Below are 13757 nucleotides of genomic sequence, written 5' to 3'. Positions count from 1 at the left end.
CCACCAAGACAATACTCACAGTCCACTTTTCCTACCTTGGCTCGTACATGAGGTTGCCTGGTTGCCACGGTGCCTGCTTTTCTCCCTGTGTCACCTCCACTGCCTCCTGAATAACAGTCTCAGGTTTGTCTATGGCCTCTGCAGGGAGCCGGGATTCCCAGACAGAGCAGGCCACTTAAATCAGGTGGGACGCCTCTCCCCTCTTGGCCGGAGTCCAACTCCACGCAGGCACAGAGATCCCAGATGGGCCCCCAAGTTTGTGAGAAACACATTCATCTGTCCAAACCCAAAGAATGGACTCAGAGACACAAAAGAACAATGGAAGAGAGACTTTTAATGGTGATCTTGCAAGAATGGGTGTCTGGTAGGCAGGCACAGCTGGGGCAGCTACAGCAGGTAATTTATCTCCTAGCACGCAAGTCCCTCCCCCAGTTCCTCATTGGTCAAGTACTGTGGGGTTACAATCTTCCTGGACGTCACCTAAGTTTCATTATCCCTTATAAGGTTATAACCCAGTCCCCTTCCCTGCTTAAGTTTTGATTTTCCAATAACTCTGTAAACTTTTTCTTCCCTTTTATAGGCTGACTCCTCCTCTACATTCTGTTTGCTTATTGCGACTTTCTAGGTGCATGAGCTGTGCGGTTTGTCACGTCCGCAGGCTGGCTACCAGTACTTAGATTTATCATACCTTGAAAATGGACCATTTAAAATGTTTTCTCACAGAAAATAAGATTTTAAAACATTATCCTCCCTTTATATAAAACCTTGGGATATCAGCATACTCTGTGCTGGACCAGCATACTCTGGTCCTGGAAAATAAGGACCACTGGATCACTGTCCATCACAGGAAAACAAAATGCCATTGTAGAAAACTGTCTGTGGCAGGCTGAATAGTGGTCCTCACAACATACCGGTATAACATAATGGTAAAATGCTGAAAGGGACTTTGCAGGTGTGATTAAGTTAATATTCTTGAAATGAGATGATTGCTCTGGATTAGCCAAGGCGACCTAATCTTTATTATGGATTCTTCATAAAAGAGGCAGGAAGGTCAGAGTCAGAGAAGGTCATGTGACTATGGAAGCAGAGGTCAGAGAGTCACAGAGAGACTTGAAGATGCTACACTGCAGGCTTTGAAGACGGAGGAAGGAGCTATGAACTAAGGAATGTAGGCAGCATCTAGAAGCTGGAAAATGGCTGATTTTGAACTTCAATCTCCAAAACTGTATTGCCTTAGTTGGTTTTGTGTGGCTATAAAGGAACACCTGAGACTGGGTAATTTATAAATAGAAGAGGTTTATTTGCCTCACAGTTCTGCAGGCTGTATAAGCAGCAAGCAGCATGATGCCAGCATCTGCTTCTGGTGAGAACCTCAGGAAGCTTCTAATCATGGCAGATGGCAAAGGGTGAGCAGGCATGTCACAGGGTGAGGGGGGAGTGATAGAGAGAGGGGAGGCATGCTATGTACTTGTAAACAACCGGATCTCCTGTAAACTAATAGAGTGAGAACTCATTCATTATCATGGGGACAGCACCAAGCTATTCAAGAGGGATCAACCCCCATAACCTAAACACCTCCCAGTGGGCTCCACCTCCAACATTAGGGGTCACATTTCAACATGAGATTTGAAGGGGACAAATATCAAAACTATGTCATATGTGATAATAAATTTATGTTGTTTTAAGCCACTAAACTTGTGGTGATTTGTTATAGCAGCCATAGGAAATTAATACTAATAGAGAGCAAATGACAATGATCAGGGGTTGGAAGTCAGAGAGTGTTGGAGAATAGTATGAGCATGGTTGCTTGTACAAGGATGCACTTAAACCATGAGACTCTAGTTTGGAAACAAGAAGCCTGAGAAGAGACTGGCTCAATGTCTAAACCATTGCTGCTCTATAGAACTTTATTTGATGATGAAAGTGTTCTACATCTGCACTTTCCAATAGGGTAGCCACTAGCCACATGTGACTACTAAGCACTTGAAATGTGGCTAGTACAATAAGGGAATTTTTTCTTTTTTTCTTTTTTTTTTTTGAGATGGAGTCTTGCTCTGTCACCCAGGTTGAAGTGCAGTGGCGGATTTCGGCTACTGCAAACCTCCACCTCCTGGGTTCAAGGAATTCTCCTGCCTCAGCCTCCCGAGTAGCTGGGATTACAGGTGTGTACCACCACACCCAGCTAATTTTTGTATTTTTAGTGGAAACGGGGTTTCACCATGTTGGCCAGGCTGGTCTTGAACTCCTGACCTCAAATGATCCACCCACCTTGGCCTTCTGAAGTGCTGGGATTACAGGCATGAACCACCATGCCCAGCCTACTCTTAATTAATTTATATTTAAATTTAAAAATCTACATGTAGCTAATGGCTACTGTATTAGACAGACAGTTTTCTACCATTAAAAAGAATGTGGATAGGGTGACTATGAACTTATTCATTAAAGTGTTCAATGCTAGAAAACTAGCTTGCCAAAAATAGTCTATGCCAAATTAAAGAAGTACCAACACTTCTCTAGAGATCAGATTTCTTATAATCTCTGCCATAATATAACTAAAAACCTAGATGAGAAAAAAGCATCTAAGCAGCATGTAAAATTGCTGTCATAAAACCCATGAACTTCACTTCATAGGAGATGCATGGAGTCAGTCCTTAGTCAAACAGCTACACATTAGAAGAACCAAGAATACGTTGATCTCAGAACTTCTTCAAAAGCACAAAAATCCAGAACACACTTAGGGAAAAGACATAAGGAAAGACATATTGCTACATGCCTCAGAGGTCCAGGGCAAAAGCAGATGATCATAATGGCCACCCTGAGTCACAAAACAAGGTTATATTATGTTCTGAATCATCTGTTTAAGAAGGCAAAGCAGGCCAGGCGCAGTGGCTTACGCCTGTAATCCCAGCACTTTGGGAGGCCGAGGTGGGTGGGTTACTTGAGGTCAGGAGTTCGAGATCAGCCTGGTCAACATGGTGAAACCCCATCTCTAATAAAAACACAAAAATTATCTGGGCATGGTGGTGGGCATCTGTAATCCCAGCTACTCGGAAGGTTGAGGAACAAGAATCACTGGAACCCGGGAGGTAGAGACTGCAGTGAGATTGCCACTGTACTCTAGCCTGAGCAACAGAATGAGACTCTGTCTCAAAAAAAAAGAAGACAAAGTAGTGAATAACTCAGTATTTAAAAAAAAAAAACTCAACAGAGGGAATGGGTAAATGCAAAACCAAACAGTTATCTTTCCACTTTCATGTAAAATCCCTTCTTTTAGGGTTCTAGCCACTATGCTATGCCATCCACTCCAGCTCGTTGTTAGTCACTTATGCACCAGGATTGATCTGAACCAGGTTTGATAAATTATTTCAAATCCTTTCTCACCATTACCATCCAAATCCTTCTCACTTGCCACCCAACTTCCAAATCTGGATCAATTGAATTGATCCACCACCATTGTTTCTATTTCCAGACTGCCAAGCCCTGGTGGAAGAAATAACACAGTGATATAGGCAGGAATATCTTGAAAAGCATGGTTTCTGTGGAATATTATGTAGCAGTTAAATATGTAAGATATCAGCTGGGCGTGGTGGCTCACGTCTGTAATCCCAGCACTTTGGGAGGCCCAGGTGGGCGGATCACCTGAGGTCAGGAGTTTGAGACCAGCCTGGCCAACATGGCAAAACCCCGTCTCTACTAAAAATACAAAAATCAGCCAGGCGTGGTGGCAGGAGCCTGTAATCCCAGCTACTCAGGAGGCTGAGGCAGGAGAATCGCTTGAACCTGGGAGGCGGAGGTTGCAGTGAGCCGAGATCATGCCACTGCATTTCACCCTGGGCTACAGAGTGAGACTGTCTCACACACACACACACACACACACACACACACACACACAAAAGATATCTATATATACTGATACAGAAAAAAATCCATACACATTAAATAAAAAAGCAAGTGATATCACAGTCCCTAGTATGGCTATAATCAAAAGGACAGATACTAACAAGTGTTGGCAAAGATGTGGAGAAACTGGAAGTCTCATATACTGCTGGTGGGAATGTAAAATGGATCAGCCACTTTGAAAAACAATCCAGTAGTTCCTCAAAATGTTAAACACGGAGTTACCATATGACCCAGCAATCCCACTCCTAGATACACACCCAAAAGACATGAAAATATATGTCCACACAAAAACGAACATGAATACTCTTAGCCATGTTATTTATAATAGCCAAAAAGTAGAAACTGGCTGGGTGCAGTGGCTCATGCCTGTAATCCCAAAACTTTGGGAGGCTGAGGCAGGTGGATCACGAGGTCAGGAGATGGATACCATCCTGGCCAACATGGTGAAACCCTGCCTCTACTAAAAAAAAAAAAAAAAAAAAACTTAGCTGGGTGTGGTGGCACGTGTCTCTAATCCCAGCTACTTGGGAGGCTGAGGCAGGAGAATCACTTGAACCAGGGAGTCGGAGGTTGCAGTGAGCCGAGATCACACCACTGCACTCCAGCCTGGCAACAGAGTGAGACTCCATCAAAAAATAAAATAAAAAGGAGAAACTACCCAAATGTCCAAATGACAAATAGATAAACAAAATGTAGTATATCCACACAATGGATATGCCAAGAGCAAGTTGCAAGTTTTTTGTTTTGTTTTGTTTTGTTTGAGACAGGGTCTCACTCTGTTGCCCAGGCAGGAGTGCCGTAGCACAGTCATGGCTCACTGCAGCCTTGGCCTCCAAGGCTCAAGCAGTCCTCCCACCTCAGCCTCCTGGGTAGCTGTGACTATAGGAACACACTGCTACATCCAGCTAATTTTTTGTATTTTGTAGAGACAGGGTTTTGCCATGTTGCCCAGGCTGGTCTTGAACTCCTGAGCTCAAGTGATCCACCTGCCTCACCCTCCCAAAGTGTTGAAATTACAGGTGTGCACCACCATGCTTGGCCTCCAAGAGCAATTTTATTCAGCAATAAAAAGAATGAAGTTCCGATTCATGCTACAACATAGATGAACCTTGAAAACACTGTGCTAAGTAAAATAAGCCAGTCACAAAAGATCACATATTCTTCCATTAATATCAAAGTCCAGAATAGGGAAATCTATAGAGACTGAAAGTGGATTAGTGGTTGGTAAGGGTTGAAGGATAAAGAGGCGATAGCTAAAGGATACAGGGTTTCCTTCTGAGGTGATGAAAATGTTCTAAAAATTGACTATGGCAGTGGTTGCACACATCCATGAATATACTAAAAACAATTGAACTGCACACTTTAAATGTGTGAATTGTGTAGTGTGTGAATTATAGCTCAATAAAGCTGTTATTTTTTTTAAAAAAAGCAAATGATAGAATAATACATGTACTATGAGCTCATTTATATAAAAACCAAAACTACATATGCATGTAATATAAACATTTGTGAATGTATGTAAATATATAGAACATGATTTGGAAGGATACCCACCCATCTGTTAGCATTGGTTGCTTTTGGGGAGAGAAGTAGGATTGCCTTCTGTAACATCACACTTTCCTGTCTCTCCTCCTACCTCCCTGGTTGTTCCTCCAAATTGCTTTGCAGGCATTCTTTCCTCTGCTCATTCCTTTATAATCCACATTTAACTCTTCAGGCTCTCCTTGACGTGATCATATGATCACATATTTCCCATGGTTTCAACAATGCCAGTCCATATCCTGACTCATTTATTCAACAAATAATCCACTGAGCACCTGCTAAGTACTGTGCTAGTTGCTAGACATTCAGCAGGACTGAGGCAAATAAGATTGCCATGCTCATGAAATTTACATTCTAGTGGCGGTGAAGATATATAATAATAAGCAAGCCAATAAATGAACAGACACTTTCAGATAATGTTAAGTGGTAGGGAGAAAATAAAACAGGGTGAGGGGCAGGCACCACGGTCTTGTTGAGCACCGCGTCTCGCACCATGCCCCAAGCCGCCATCCACTGCACAGGTCGCTCCCTGCCACCCGAGGCCCGCATGCTCGCCATGTCCCTTCCACAACCAACGCAGGCCGCCTTGGGCATCCTGGCCCGGCCCGCCATGGTGCTGGGCACCATGGAGATGGGGCACCACATGGACGCATCTGCCAGCGCCACGGCCGTGCATGCTTTCCTGGAGCACGGCCACACCGAGCTGGACATGGCCTTCATGTACAGCGATGGCCAGTCCAAAATCATCCTGGGCGGCCTGAGGCTGGAGCTGGGCGGCGGCGACTGCTGAGTGAAATTTGCCACCAAGGCCAACCCTTAGGAGGGAAAATCACTAAAGCCTGACATTGTCTGGTCCCAGCTAGAGACGTCATTGAAGAGGCTGCAGTGTCCCCGATTGGACCTCTTCTACCTACATGCACCTGACCACGGCACCCCAGTGGAAGAGACGCTGTGTGCTTGCCACCAGCGACACCAGGAGGGCAAGTTCGTGGAGCCTGGCCTCTCCAACTATGCCGGCTGGGAAGTGGCCGAGATCTGTACCCTCTGCAAGAGCAAAGGCTGGGCCGGGCGCGGTGGCTCAGGCCTGTAATCCCAGCACTTTGGGAGGCCGAGGTGGGCGGATCACGAGTTCAGGAGATCGAGAGCATCCTGGCTAACACGGTGAAACCCCGTCTTGACTAAAAATACAAAAAAAAAAAAAAAAAAAATTAGCCGGGTGTGGTGGCAAGCGCCTGTAGTCCCAGCTACTCAGGAGGCTAAGGCAGGAGAATGGCGTGAACTCGGGAGGCGGAGCTTGCAGTGAGCCGAGATGGCACCACTGCACTCCCGCCTGGGTGACAGAGCGAGACTCCATCTCCAAAAAAAAAGAAAAATAATAAATAAATAAATAAATAAGAGCAAAGGCTGGATCCTGCCCACTGTGTACCACGGCATGTACAATGCCACCACCCGGCAGGTGGAAATGGAGCTCTTCCCCTGCCTTGGGCACTTTGGACTGAGGTTCTATGCCTACAACCCTCTGGCTGGGGGTCTGCTGACCGGCAAGTACAAGTATGAGGACAAGGGCAGGAAACAGTCTGGGGGCCACTTCTTTGGGAATAGCTGGGCTGAGACCTACAGGAATCGCTTCTGGAAGGAGCACCACTTTGAGGCCATTGCCCTGATGCAGAAGGCCACACAGGCCGTGTATGGCATCAGTGCCCCCAGCATGACCTTGGCCACCCACCCTCCGGTGGATGTACCACCACTCACAGCTGCAGGGTGCCCACAGAGACGTGGTCATCCTGGGCACGTCCAGCCTGGAGAAGCTGGAGCAGAACTTGGCAGTGATGGAGGAAGGGCCCATGGAGCCAGCTGTCATGGACACTTTTAATCAAACCTGGCATTTTGTTGCCCATGAATGTCCCAACTACTTCCGCTAGGCCCATCATGGCTCAGGCTGCCCAAGGCTTTTCCGTCACCTCTTTTATTCTCTCACGCTGACCAGTCTTGGCCTTGAGCTGACTTAACAGGGTCTTTCTGGATCGTCTAGATCCATGTGTTATTTTTCTAGCTTCCTGCCTTGCTCCCTGCTCACTTTACACTGTGAAAGGTGGGAGTGAGTCCCACTTGGGCATTTCCTGTTGAATAAAGCAGGCACTTGACCCAGCCATAGCCCAGGTCAACCCCCCTCCCGCCCCGCCAAAAAGAGAGAGAAAAAAAAAAACCAGGGTGATATGATGAGATACTGATCAGAGTAGGGGGCTCCTTAGTTGGGATGACCAGGGAAAGCCTCTATGAGGAGCTGACCCTAGAGCTGAGACATGGATGATGAGACAGATGGTAAGAGAACATTGTATGCAGGGTGCATAGGCCCTGAAGAGAGAACAAATGATAGCTGGAAGCATCGTAAACAAATAACATAGTATGGGATGAGATCAGATATTTTGGTAAGGGCTACTATATCTTATTAGGTCAAAGTAAAGAGCTTGAACGTTATACAAAATGTAACTGGAAGCCCCTGGAGGGTTCTGAAACAGGCAGAGTGTCCTAGTCTGTTTTACATTGCTATAACAGAATATCACAGACTATGTAATTTATAATAAACAGAAATTTATTTGGCTCATGGTACTGGAGGCTGGGAAGTCCAAGAGCATGGAGCCAGCATCTGATGAGGGCCTTCACGCTGCGTCATGCCATAATGAAAGGCAGAAGTACAAGAGAGGGTAAGAGCGTGGGAACAGGAAGAGTCAAACTTGCTTTTATAATGCAGCCACTCTTACAATAACTAACCCACTCCTGAGATAATGACATTAATCTATTAATAAGGGTAGAGCCCTCATGACCTAATCACTTCTTATTATGTCCCACCTCCCAACACTGTTCTATTGGGAATTAAGTTTCCAACACATGAACTTTAGGGGACACAATCAAACCATGGCATTCTATTCTGGTCCCCAAAATTCATGTCCTCACAATGCGAAATACATTCATTCCATTGCAGTAGCCAGAAAATTCTTGTTTCAGTGTCAACTCAAAGATCCAAAGTCCAGTCTCATCAAAAGCAGATATGGGTGGGACTCAAGGCATAATTCACCTTGAGGCAAATTTTCCTCCAGCTGTGACGAAACAGATTAAAAATTAAACAAAATTATTTATTTACAAAATACAATGCTGGGTGATGTGGTTTGGATATGTGTCCCTGCCCAAATTTCATGTTGAATCGTAAACTCCAGTGTTAGAGGTGGGGCCTGGTAGGAGGTGATTGGACCATGGGGGTGGATCGTTTATGAATGGTTTAGCACCATCCCCTCTGTGCTTTTCTTGTGATGGTGAGTTCTCATGAAATCTGGTTGTTTAAGTGTTTAGCACCTCCCCGCTCTCTTCCTCCTGCTCCAGCCATGTAAGACATGCCTGCCTCCCCTTCACCTTCTGCCACGATTGAAAGTTTCCTGAGGCCTCCACAGAAGCCGAGCAGATGCCAGCACCATGTTTCCTGCAGAACCTACAGAATCTGCATACAGCCTGCAGAACCATGAGCCAATTAACCTCTTTTGTTTATAAATTACCCAGTCTCTGGTATTTCTTTCTTTCTTTTTTTTTTGAGACGGAATCTCACTCTGTTGCCAGGCTGGAGTGCCGTGGTGTGATCTCTGCTCATGGCAGTCTCTGTCTCCCAGGTTCAAGTGATTCCTCTGCCTCAGCCTCCCGAGTAGCTGGGACTACAGGCATGCACCACCACACCTGGCTAATTGTATTTTAGTAGAGATGGGGTTTCACCATGTTGGCCAGGATGGTCTTGATCTCCTGACCTCATGATCTGCACCCCTTGGCCTCCCAAAGTGCTGGGATTACAGGCATGAGCCACCGTGCCCGGCCTGGTATTTCTTTATAGCAGTGTAAGAATGGACTAATACAGTGGGACAGACATAAGATAGACATTCCCATTCCAAGGGGGAGAAATAGGCAAGAAGAAAGGGGTCCCAAGTAAGTCTAAAACCCAACAAAGAAAACCACATTAAGTCTTAAAGGTGTAGAATAATCTCCTTTGATTCCATGTCCTGCATCTTGGGCACACCAAGACAGGGGCTGAGCCCCCAAGGCCTCAGGCAGCCCTGCCCCTATCTATGGCTTTGTTGGGCTCAGCACATGTTTCAGCTGTCTCAGGTTGGAGTCTCCTGCCTGCAGCTTTCCCAGGTTGGCACTGTATGCTGGTAGCTCTACGGCTCTGGGGTCCCAGTGGTGGTCCCACTCCCGCGGTTCCACTAGGCACTGCCCTAGTGGAGACTCTGCAGGATCCTGCTTTCCACAGCTCCACTAGGCATTGCCCTAGTGGGGGCTCTCTGCAGTGGCTCTGCCTCTGCAACAAGTCTCTGCCTGGGCCCCCAGACTGTCCGATACATCCTTAGAAATCTAGGTAGATGCCACAATGGCCCCATAACTCATGCGCTCAGCACTTCTGCAGAGTCAGCACCATGTGCATGCTGCCAAGGCTTACACTTGTACCCTCCAGAGCAGTGGCATGAACTGCACATGGGCTCACTTGAGCCATGGCTGGAGCAGCCAAGGAGCTCTACACCAAAACATGGGAAGCAGAGTCCTGAGGTGGCCCTGGGCAGTGAATGCTGAGGTCTGGTAGGCACCTTTCTGGAAACCCTGTCCTCAAGGCCCTGCTCTGAATTTGTAATGGGAGGGACAACCTACTCAATGATCTCTGAAATATCTTTGGGATCTTTGTCCCATTGTTTTGGTGACTAGCAATATCACCCTTCCTATCTCCCTACTGTTCTCCTCACTTCTGCTGCTGCTTGCGATTCATCCTCATTCCCCATCCCAGTTGCCCCCTCCCCTCTCCAGTTCTGTGAGTGCAGAGGTCCTGTTGTCATTCATCCACATCCTACCTCCAACCCAGATGATTGGGTGGGGGACACACGCTTTACAACCACAAGTATGAATGGCTACTCCAGAAGTAGAGATTCCTGGCTGTTGCCTGCAGCCATGTCCTATCTTACCACCTGCTACCTGCCCAGCTCTTCAGAGGAAGGGTTCATTCTAACCCTGGCCCAGCTGGCCTGAGATCAGCTAGTTGCTGAAGTGCAGCCTCTTGTGGCCACTATGACTACAATATGATTTTTTTCTTTATATATATTTTATATTTGTATTATCTTTTTAATTGAGATGGGGTCTTGCTATGTAGTCCAGGCAGGTCTCAAACTCCTAGCCTCAAGTCATCCTCTCACCTTGGCCTCCTAAAGTGCTGGCATTACAGTTGTGAACCACTGTGCCCAGCTGGTACAACAACTTTGGAAAATAATTTAGCAATATTTTGTAAAGTTGAAAGTAAGCATACTATAGGACCCAACAATTCTAATTCTAGGTATTCATTGGTGTAGGGAAACTTTTTGCACATATGCACTGGGAGACACATAAAAGGATGTACATTGCAGCACAGCTTGCAAAATACAAAAATTGGAAAGAAGCTGATGTCCATCAAAAGGATAATATATAAATAATCAGGGTACGTTTACATGATGGAATGATATGAAGTGGTTGAAATGACTTATCATGAATTAGGCTTAGTCTTTCAGTCTGTGTTTTGCTACATATATACCTATCCTCAAACAAAAGATACTCTTGTTTGTGTATTAATTTCTATCCAAGTTGGGAAAAACAGTATCATCCAGTATATATCTGTCTACAACTTGCTTTAAAAAAAAAAAAAAAAAAAAAAACCTCATTGCTTCCTAATGTATATTGATTTTATTTATTTATTTATTTATTTATTTTGAGACAGGGCCTCACTCTGTCACCCAGGCTGGAGCACAGTGGCACAATCTCAGCTCACTGCAACCTCCCTTTCCCAGGCTCAGGTGATCCTCCCACCTTACACTCCCAGGTAGCTGGGACTACAGGTGTGTGCCACCATGGCCGGCTATTTTTTTGTATTTTTTGTAGAGACGAGTTTTGCCATGTTGCCCAGACTTCGAATATGACTTTGGAGCTGGTGAAAAGGACTTGGAACCTTTTTAAAAGCCCATGTTAGCACTTCCAGTTTGTTGAGCCAGGGTCTTGCTTTGTTGTCCATGCTGTTGTGCAGTGACATGATCACAGCTCACTGCAGTCTCAATCTCTCAGGCTCACTGCAGTCTCAATCTCCCAGGCTCAAGCAGTCCTCCCGCCTGAGCTTCCCAAGTAGCTGGGACTACAGGCATGTGCCATCATGCCTGGCTATTTTAATTTTTTTTTTTTTTTTTTTTTTTTTTTTTGTAGAGATGAGGTCTCGCTATGCTGCCCGGGCTGGTCTCTAACTCCTGGGCTCAAGTGATCCTCCTACCTCGGCCTTCCAAAATGCTGGGATTACAGGGGTGAGCTACCACACCTGGCCAGCACATTCGATATAAATGAAATTTGACAGGATTCTAGAAGGCAAGCTGGTTATAATCTGTTGTACACACAAGGACAAGTGAGGAAGAAAGGAGACACAGTGCCCAGGGATAGGGGAGCAAAATAAGATAAACTCAGTTATCCATGGTCATGAAGAACAGACATGCCAGGTTATTAAAAACCGGTAGATAATCCAAAAGGCACTCTGGAATACATTATATGTCCTATCAACACCTTGCCTCTGAACCCCAGTAGATTTATTCCTCTAGTTAACTTTTCTCAGACTGACATTAAAATGAGCATATATTTCCAAGTTGCTTCCAGATGATGGCTGGAGGGAGTGGGCAATAGCATGAAGACTGTGAAGGGTAAGGACAGCCTAAAATAATCCATTAGCCACAGAGAATCTCAGTGTGGGTATTTGAGAGTCACCTGTACACGCTCAGTAAAGAGGTTCTGCTTGTCAAGGCAACCGAATTGAGCCACCTGACTCTTCTTGGAGGCCCACTCCAAAGGTATATAGTAAGTTAAGTCAGGAGTCTCAAGCTGAATGCCTCTCAGTCCATAATGCTACCAGTCGCATAGCATGTGTGGCCAAAACCAGAGATACTCTGTTGATTCCCAACATTCTTGTGCAGAAGCAACTTTAGTCCACATTACGCTATTTAGCAATGAATTGTAGTAGGGAAAGGAAAGGTAGGGAGGGCTCTGCCCCCATCCCTGTGATATGTGGGCCATAGTTGCTCTGAAAACCCAGCTACAGAATGGGGACAGTAAACAACAAACAGAGTTCTAGTTCAGTCATGAACCATTTTCTTATGGTTATAGCAGAGTGATAATGGAGCAGGGAAAGGACAAGAGGCCAAAACACAGAGTCAGTGCTCCTGAAAGCAAGATTACTCACTGGAGAAATTTATTGGTTTCTGTTTTTCCTGTGAAGGGGAGAAAGTAGGTCAGCACACTCAAAGAACTGTGACCAGGAACAGTGGCTCTGAGAGGGAGTCATTTGCTGCACCCTGTGCCAAGATGAACGGGTAATAGACACGCCTCTCAACTGAGGGCATTTGACTGAGGTCACTTGGCTTCGGGAAAAACTCAGGCTGTTGATCCCTTGGTGTGTATTCTTTGCAGGCCTTAGGAGGTAGGTACAAGGGAAGGCTCGCAGTTTTAAAACCAACATCTAAATGGTTGGCTAGCATGAGCTGGCAAGCACAGGAATGTTTATGAGCAAACTGTGTGCCTACTTTGGCTTTCAGACAAGATGGACAAGGCTCAGGGCAGCATGGCTAAAAATAGATGGCACAGAGGGGCCTAGGAAGCAGGAGAGCTAGGTTTCACTCCCAGGTCTCTGAGTTAACCTTCAGGCAAACTTCCTGAGTGTCTTTCTTTCATATACTGATCAGCTCTTAGTAAGCAGGAGTATTGAATAAGTTTTCCTAGGTCTAGAGAAGGGTTCACGTGGAGTATGGTACATTTTCTTGTCTCATCTTTCCTCAAAAGATCCAAGTTTGGGAAAAGACTGGTTGTGATCAGGTGGAAGGTGGAGTAGCTGACATACGATGGAACAGTACCAAGCTATGATGACCCTCTGGGAGCCACGAGTCCTTCTGGGCTAACCGAGGTGGCTGCCCAGCCAGAGCCAAAAGGAGGCTCCCTGACCCTGGGTCTGGAGGCAGAGGTGGCAGAGAAGTAAACAAGAGGCACCAAATCAGAACTCCTGATGCATAACCCACAGCTATGAGGGGGATAGTGTGAAATGCAGGGCTTTAAGTAGGAAATTTAGTAGGAAATTCAGAAAGCAGGTAGTTCCTGCCCTTTGTCACTGCCCCACATGCCATTCCCTTCTTCAGCAAGATTCTACTTGCTCAGAAGCAAGGGTCCAAACCGAGGCAGCCAAGTTTCTAGTCTGTAGTTGGGAGGTAATGTTCTTAGGAAAAAACTGGACTATTCAC

General features: G+C 45.8%; 1 pseudogene; it reads left to right on the top strand.

Annotated features, from left to right (window-relative positions):
- Positions 1-1341: 1341 nt before the first annotated feature.
- On the top strand, positions 1342-7364 carry LOC101135219 (aflatoxin B1 aldehyde reductase member 2-like; annotated as a pseudogene).
- The last annotated feature ends 6393 nt before the right edge of the window (positions 7365-13757 follow it).

Source organism: Gorilla gorilla, chromosome X, assembly GCF_029281585.2.
Source record: "Gorilla gorilla gorilla isolate KB3781 chromosome X, NHGRI_mGorGor1-v2.1_pri, whole genome shotgun sequence".
In the NCBI taxonomy this organism is placed as follows: Eukaryota; Metazoa; Chordata; class Mammalia; order Primates; family Hominidae; genus Gorilla; species Gorilla gorilla.
Note: the sequence above shows the minus strand (reverse complement) of the source record. Positions and strands in the feature narration are given on the sequence as shown.